This window comes from Suncus etruscus, chromosome 11 (assembly GCF_024139225.1).
Source record: "Suncus etruscus isolate mSunEtr1 chromosome 11, mSunEtr1.pri.cur, whole genome shotgun sequence".
Lineage (NCBI taxonomy): Eukaryota > Metazoa > Chordata > Mammalia > Eulipotyphla > Soricidae > Suncus > Suncus etruscus.
The window spans coordinates 13397727-13406227 of record NC_064858.1 but is presented as its reverse complement, the minus strand read 5'-3'; the positions used below and the strand labels follow the sequence as shown (position 1 = coordinate 13406227).

General features: G+C 35.6%; 1 pseudogene; it reads left to right on the top strand.

Annotated features, from left to right (window-relative positions):
• The first annotated feature begins 5794 nt into the window (after positions 1-5794).
• LOC126023739 (uncharacterized) lies at positions 5795-5860 on the top strand (annotated as a pseudogene).
• The last annotated feature ends 2641 nt before the right edge of the window (positions 5861-8501 follow it).

Here is an 8501-nt window from a genome sequence, read left to right as displayed (position 1 = left end):
CAGGGACCAACAACAACAACAACAGCAAAAAAAGCTCTAGCCTAGCTTTTGCTCTTCGATCTGTTCAACAAACAAGATCTCCAATCCCAGAGGTCTGACTGAGACAACCGCAACTGAATGGGTCTTTCGGAAATATAATGAAAGACTTTATCCCAGGCTCCATCCTAGGAGCAACAGAATGACCAAGACCACCAACTACAGAAGATGGATTAGAACAACAGTGAAGAAGCAGAACTGCTAGAACCACAAATAAAGACTTCATCATAATCTCCATTCCTTGAGCTGCACAGTCACCAAGATCTCTAGATCCAGAGGTCTGATTTTACCATCCAAGATGAAGCAGAAGTCTTCCATACACTACTAAAGCACCAAGGGGAGAGTAAATGATCATGCAAGGAGTCTATAGTTAATCCCATGACAGTATATTTCAGGGGTGAAGAAACCCTAAATCTCCTAGGCCAAGGGAATTCCCTCTACAATATCTCCAATAGTTACTGTGCCTATGCAAGGAGAAAAAGAAAATAAAGGCACAAAATAATCATTTTTGACATATAAATTTATTGATTAATTGATTTTTATAGATGTCTTTATTTTGAGGTAGATATTGAAGTTGATGTCTCCAATTTTATTTTATTTTATTTTTATCTCTCTTTTTTTTTTGTACTCTGGAATGGTTTGAATTCAGAACCAAGACTATTGTGTGGTGCTTATCTTTATTGCTGTAAAGCTCACTGGATATTTAATTTGATATTTCTTTCTGTATCAATGTGGTGTTTCAATTACCTTTTTTATGTCCTCGCTCAAACTGAGGTTGAAAGCCTCTAGAACAGGGGTCTCAAACTCACAGCCCGCAGGCCTTTTGCAACCCTCCATACAACATTTTGTGGCCCGCGGCCGGCCTTCAAATATCCCAGTGTTCACGATTATTCACTTACCCAATAATTGCAATAAAAATCGCATTAGTAAGAAAAAAATCGCATTAAACATTTGCATACCTCGAGCAGTTCCATTCGGGGTATGCAAATGTTTAATACGAGTTTTTGCGATTTTTTTCTTACTAATGCGATTTTTTATTGTGAATATTCGGTAAGCAAATAATTGCGAATACTTTGCGCCTAGCACAGACATCATTTCCCGCTGCTCCTGCCCACTGTCCCTAAAGGACAGAAGGCCTAAAGGAGAGAAGGGAGAGAAGCTTATTACAGAATTAGATTTTTTCATACCTTCATCATGACTTCATCAAAGCCTGCAGTGAAGAGAAAGATTGATGATGAGCACAGACAATTTCAGGAAAAGTAGAAGATGCAGTATTTCTTTGTTGAGCACAGGGGCATCCCCACATATCGTATTTGCTCAGAGAAAGTTGCAGTGCACAAGGAATACAACTTGAAATGCCATTATTCAACTAAACATGCTGAGGAATGTGCAAAATATCAAGGAAATGAGAGACCACCTAATCTAGCAGCACGGGAGATGATGGTGGAGGATATGGTTGCAGAAAGAGAACAGGGATGGGGGGAGGACAAATTTGGTGATGGGTATTCCCCTGATTCAGTGTTAATATGTACCTAAAATACTACTGTGAAAGATATGTAACCCATTATGATCAAAATAAAAATTTTAAAACATAGAAAATAGAAAAAAAAAAGTAGTGTAGGGGTCGGAGCAATAGTGCAGCAGTAGGGTGTTAGCCTTGCACGTGGCTGACCCAGGATGGACCTGAGTTCGATCTCCAGCATCCCATATGGTCCCCCAAGCAATTTCTGAGCCTATAATCAGGAATAACCCCTGAACGCCATTGGGTGTGGGCCCAAAACCAAAAATAAAAAATAAAAATGGAAAGAGTAGCGTAGAGAATATTTTATTAATTTAATAATATTGTAAGCAATAGTTAAGTTAATTAATCATTATCATGTGATTAAACATGATATGTATGTCAGAATAAACATACAACAATCAATTATTTAAACTGGATAATCAACTGAGTTTCTAGTAAATAATATCAGTACCTTTAAAGAGGTCATATTCACTTACTAGCACACAAAGTTAAAATATAAATGATTGATTTGAGTGCAGAGCCAGAAGTCAGCTCTGAAAACCACCGAGTATGACCCCCAAATATTATAAAATATATATAATGCAATAAATATAAAACATTTATATTTCTATGTTTAAATAGTATAGGTCTCCTATATAATACATATATGTGTATAACATATATCTTTTAAAATAAAAATAAAATTGTATCTATAAAAAATAAAAACGATTGTAGATTCCCCATAGTCATTATAATTATTGATTTTAAATATTTGTTCAATGCAAATCTGTAGCAGTTGCAATTAAAAGTAGAGAAAGTTTACATGATACAAATTTGTCATTTTTAATATGGTCATGTATTTCTGTAAATTATAGCACAAGCATTATTAGAAAGTACATATATTTTTAGAAACTTAATTGAAATTATAAACATGAAAACTTTGCTGACAACTACATAAAAGAAGGATATATAGAACAACATTCACTAGCACATAAACTGTAAAATAGGAAATTTTATATTTTTTATTATTTATATTTCTCACATATAGCATTACATAGTATTATATTTTAAAATGATAAAAGTTGTGAAGAACATTATTCTAATGATATTACTTTTAACTACTTAAGTATTGATTTTAACTAATAAAGACTACTTAATCTCAAAAAAATTATTTGTGCACTTAAATAAGTCATATAAATGTTCATTTTTTTTTCTTTTTTTTGGTTTTTGGGTTACACCTAGCAGCGCTCAGGGGTCACTCCTGACTCTACACTCAGAAATCGCTCCTGGCAGGCTCTGGGGACCCAATGGGATGCCAGAACTCGAACCACTGTCCTTCTGCATGCAAGGCAAACGCCCCACCTCCATTCTCTCTCTGGCCCCAAAGCAGTGGGATATGAGTTAATTTTATTTTTATTATTTTGCTTATTTAGGTATTTTTATTTTATAAAGGTTTATATGAATATACATATTTTACCGACTAAATTATTTCTATGGTATCTTACAAACAATAATACCAAAAATAATAAAATGCATCACAAAATTAGAATAAAGCAAGTTACTTCTTTAAGGTATTATAGGATGTGTAGTAAGTAGCTTATTCAAAACAGTGTAAAACTAGTTAGGGATAGTTTGTCAAAAATGAGAACAGGGAAACTAATTACTATCTTAGTGGACTTTTTTACTCATTTCACTTAAATACTCCTGCTATCAAGTTGCCATTTTATTCTTTCCCTATGACTAAATAATTCTGAACATGTTATTCTCTAAGGTACTGATATTATTTAGATCAGTTAGACAAAAGAAATATAGAAGCTAAAACTGAATATGCCTCTTCCCTTTACATGAAAATAGACTATGTTAAATATTATTTTCTGACTTTTATTTAAAGTACTTCTGTATCTAATATTTTCCTTGTATTATACTGCCTGAAGATAAGTAGACAACTGGATGTTAGCTACATAGCATCTAAAGTAATAGGCTTATAAATGTTTCCTTGCCTTTACAAAGTGGCGTTCTCCTTAATTTTTTGGATTCACCTTTTTATTGTATATAATCAGACAGCTCTGCATTTGCCCTGTTGCCTTTCTAGACAAATACAGTTTTCTTCTGCTATCTATCCCTGCAAATCTAGAGAAAAAAGGAAGTAGAGAGTTGGGGGAAATTTTGACAGTGAGGAATTCTCAGTGCTCAAATTTTAAGTATAATGCCACTGATTCCAAACTATCAGAGTTCATTCTAGGATCAGAGTCATCCTCATCTTTAAGAATTGCTTTGACAACTTACTTCAATTATTTTTATAGTTGTAAAAACCTTCATTTTATGATTGTATATTCCAGTCATTAAAAAGTATTCTAAACAGAGTCTAGAGTGGTAGCACAGAAAGTAGGGTTTTTTCCTTGCACATGGATAACCCAGGTTCAATCCTCAATATTCCATAGGGTGCCTAGAGTTTGCCAGGAGTAATTTCTGATCAGAGCACTGCCAGGTGTAGCCCCCCTCCCCCAGAAAAAGAAAAGAAAAGAAAATAGACCAAGCAGCATTTGTCCTCAGGTCACATTGTATGGTTATTAATTTCATTTGATCATTGCTCCATCAATTTTACGTTGACTGCAATTGTACATCGATTTGGACTCAGCTTTTTATCCATTCTTGTCAGTTCTGCTCCTAGAAATAGAAAATAATAAGGAGACAACCTTTGCTTCCTGAGGTATATATAAAAGAAAGTGATAGATGTTAAAACCAGAAGGGATAAATGAAAAGAATTGGAAAGTGAGACTATGACCACAGCAATCCATAATCTGGTCATAAATAATGCCTCCCTCCTGCAGTAAGCACTAATGATCTAACTGAGATTACAAAAGTAGGAGTGAGCGAAGAGTTCACTGTGCAGTCATCTGCCTTCAGATAGGCTATAGTGTTACTTTGTCTTACAAATATGTGCTTCCACAGAATCTGATTTGACAGTGTGGTTCATCAGAGAAACAAAAGCTCTGTGTGATATAAAAAGCACCTTGTGATTTTGTCATAAGAAGAGCTCTAAGGTTCCCAGTCATCTCTTAGTGGTTTCATAAATCAAAAAGCATCAAAGCAAAAATAAGCCAAAATGGAATAGGTCAAAAGTCCTTCTTTAAGTCTATTGAAAGTGTGATGAAATCAGACAGGAATCTATTTCACCACACAGAAACTAAGTTATCTCCTTTGGAACCACAGAATTAAGGAAGTAGAGCGCACTAAGGAAGTATAGGTAATATTATGACTCACCATTGCAATTTAATTTAAAATAAGATGTGTGTGTGTTTTCATCAAGAAAGACCCAGAACACAGAATACCAAACTTGTCTGGGTTTTTGTTTTTCATCTGGTGACTTGAAAGTAGGGTTTTAAAGAGTCTTTAGAAGCCAAGACAAAAAACAAAAAACAAAACAAAATTAGGTTCCCTTAAATTTTGGAAGATGAAGTCTCGGCGTTAAGCTGAGAATTAGAATAAACAGTTCTAATTCTCAGACTCTTTTTTTCCCCTTGTAGGATATTGAGGTAGCTATGAAGAGATAGATAAAGCAGGGATAACTCAGAAAACATCTCATAGGCCTGTTATATTCCCTATTTCCTCTTTCTGCTTGTATAAAGAAATGTCAGAGAAACCTAGAAAATTAAAGGAAAATTTCCCTCTTTCAATACTATCTGCATATAGCTCAATATTTCTGTGTCTTATTTCTTGGGGCATTACATGGAATTTGTTAAATGAAAAAAATTATTTAATTTTCAACTAACTTTAAATCATAATTAAGTTGATTATTGGTATGCTTTATGCAATATAAACTCTATTGAATCCCCATATTATAACTGAGTGGTTACGAAAATCCAGATTCTTTGGCTGTTGAGAAATACAAGTTTACATGAGACCAGATTTCTTTTCTAGACAACATTTATATGATAAAAACTGGGTCAAGGGGACTTGAAGGAGGACAGGAAAGGAAGCTCTGCCTGAACACAAAACAAAGAGCAGAACATTGTCCTGACTGGTTTCCTGAAAGGAATCTGATCAGTTGTTTTAAACTCTTCTGAACAAGTCCAATGGCAATTCCTTGTCTATTAAGTAGATAATTACACTCAATTCCAGGAACTGTACCTGTGGTATGTACATGCCTAATTAGAATTTGTTGCTAACAAATTCAAGGTCTGGAAAGCAGTGCAGGTTGTTCATGCTTAGTGGATTTTTGTAAAAGGCATATAGTCTTATTATTCCTTACAGTGCGTGCTTCAGCAGCATATATACTAAAATTGGAACTATACAGAGAAGATTAGTATGGCCCCTGTGCAAAATTATTCCTTACATTACTGCCAGATTAGGAAGCTGGAAAAACAAATAGATTGATTAACACTATATACAAAGATTGTGGCAAGAATAGGAAAGTTTTTAATAAAGTCAAAGGTTTGATTAACTTGTCCTTAATAATTTATTTTTTGTTGTTTCTTATTATTGTAGTGACATGTTTTTTGGTTTTTTTTGGGGGGGTGGTTTGGTTGGGTTTTTTGTTTGTTTGTTTGTTTGTTTGGTTTTGGTTTTTGGGCCACACCCGGTGATGCTCAGGGCTCCGTGGTTACTCCTGGCTATGCACTCAGAAATCGCTCCTGACTTGGGGGACCATAATGGTATATCAGAGATCCAACCGAGGTCCATTCTGGGTCAGCTGTGTGCAAGGCAAATGCCATACCACTGAGATATCGCTCCAGCCCTGAGGTGACATGTTTTAAAGCTTATTTCTGTTAACTTTTGTTGTGCAAAGTTACTAAACTTCCACCATCACCCAAGAATCAAAAACTTGCCACTATTTTTATTTACTATTAGTCTTCTTTATCTCTCCCACAATCACTCCTCCCTAGTCTGTCTTGCTTAATAAACTCAGTTCTGTTGTCTGAGTCAAAGAGCTTATATTCATGAGTCATTTTCTATTTTATTTCTTTGTTTCTTTATATATAACATGAGTGAATTTGTTCTTGCTGACAAGAATGTATTGGCTGCATAATGTTTAGCTATGCAGAAAGTTTTCTAAGGAATTTTTACTGGCTACACTTCTTGATAGGAGTGATGGGGCCAAGTTCAGTCTTTAATCTCAACACCCAAGTCAATTTCTCTTGTGTACAAAGGTCTAGAAATCTGAAGACAAAAGTAACACATGCTTACCTCTTTCTTCCTCCCTCTCCAAGCAGGTGACACTGAAAATTCTTATTTTTTTAGATTAATATTTTTATTTAAACACCTTGACTACAAATATGATTGTAGTTAGGTTTCAGTCATGTAGAGAACACCCCCCTTCACCAGTGCAACATTCCTGCCACCAAAGTCCCAAATTTCCCTCCACCCCACCCCCACTCCTCCACTTACACTCCAGACAGGAGTAAGAAGTATTTCTACTTCCTTCATTCATTCACATTCTTTTTTTTTTTTTTTTTTTTTTTTTTGGATTTTGGGCCACACCCGGCGGTGCCCAGGGGTTACTCCTGGCTGCTCAGAATAGCTCCTGGCAGGCATGGGGGACCATATGGGATACTGGGATTTGAACCAACCACCTTTGGTCCTGGATCAGCTGCTTGCAAGGCTAATGCCGCTGTGCTATCTCTCCGGGCCCTCATTTGCATTCTTATGATAGTTCTTGACACTGAAATTCTATCCTTCTGTTAAGAAGTATAAGAGGAGCACATGTGCTCTTTGGGCCATGCACATGTTGCCTGCATCTCCCTTCTTGAGTTATGTGCCATTCTACTTTCATGCTAGATTATGTATCAATGCTCTCTCCACTTTTGGTGAAGAAGTCTCTTGAGTGTGTTACTTCCTTTCTTATCCTCTTCTTCCTCTTTCTCATTACCTTCAAATAAAATCTGTTTTTACTTCAAATAAAAAAAAAAGAATTGTAAGAGTTAGTATTGGGTCACATAATAACCAATCTTAGGCATTTGTCCATCTTTAGGCATTTTCCTAAAAAGAAGAGCAACCAGAAAATGTATCATTGAGATCAGAAGTGTGTTTTTTTAATTTAATCAGAAAACAGAGTACACCAAGTATGTTGCTGAAAGAGCAGAAGAGCAGGATATATATTAGTCAGGACTAAGGATTTACAGTTTTGCATGTTTATTGGCCTTTTGCAACCTTTTCTCTTGGTTTTAATGTATTTTTGTTTTATCTGTGGGGCCAGAGCGGTAGTACAGAGGTAGAACCTTTGCGTTGCATGGGGCTGACCCAGGACAGACCTTGGTTCGATCCCCCAAGTCCCATATGGTACCCCCAAGCCAGGAGTGATGTCTGAGCTCATAGCCAGGAGTAAAACCTGAGCCCTGAGCATCACTGGGTGTGGCCCCCCAAAAAACCACTCCCTCAAAAAAAAGTCACCCCATTAATAATAAAATAATAAAAACAACAAAAAATAAATTATTAAGGACAAGCCAGGAGTAACCCCTGAGCATCACCAGTGTGGCCCCAAAACAAACAACCAAAATCATGCAACAAGAGTCTTTTTCCACATTTTCTTTCCTCCTTGATAGCAACCCTTTATCTGATGTCTTAAGCACATATATTTTCTCCCATTTGGATGTCTGTCTTTCAGGTTTAGGATTGAATATGTAGAAAATCATGTATATGTAGTGAGCTGCATTATCTAATACCATTCACAAAGGCCAACTCAAAGTGGATCATAAACTTTGAGATGAGACCTAAATATATAAAGTACATCAAGGAAAGCATAGGCAGAATATTCTCAGATTCGAAGCTTAAATGGGCTTTTCAATGATGCTAATCCATTGGTAAAGTAAAGAAATAAGAATTTAAAATTTAAGCTTAACTAAATCAAATTAGTTTCTGTATGACAAAAGAAGCATTGTGAAAACCAAGATCACTAATTACAGAATGACTACAACAATCATCCAGCACAGAACTTCTGGATCCATACAGACTCTATTCTAGACTT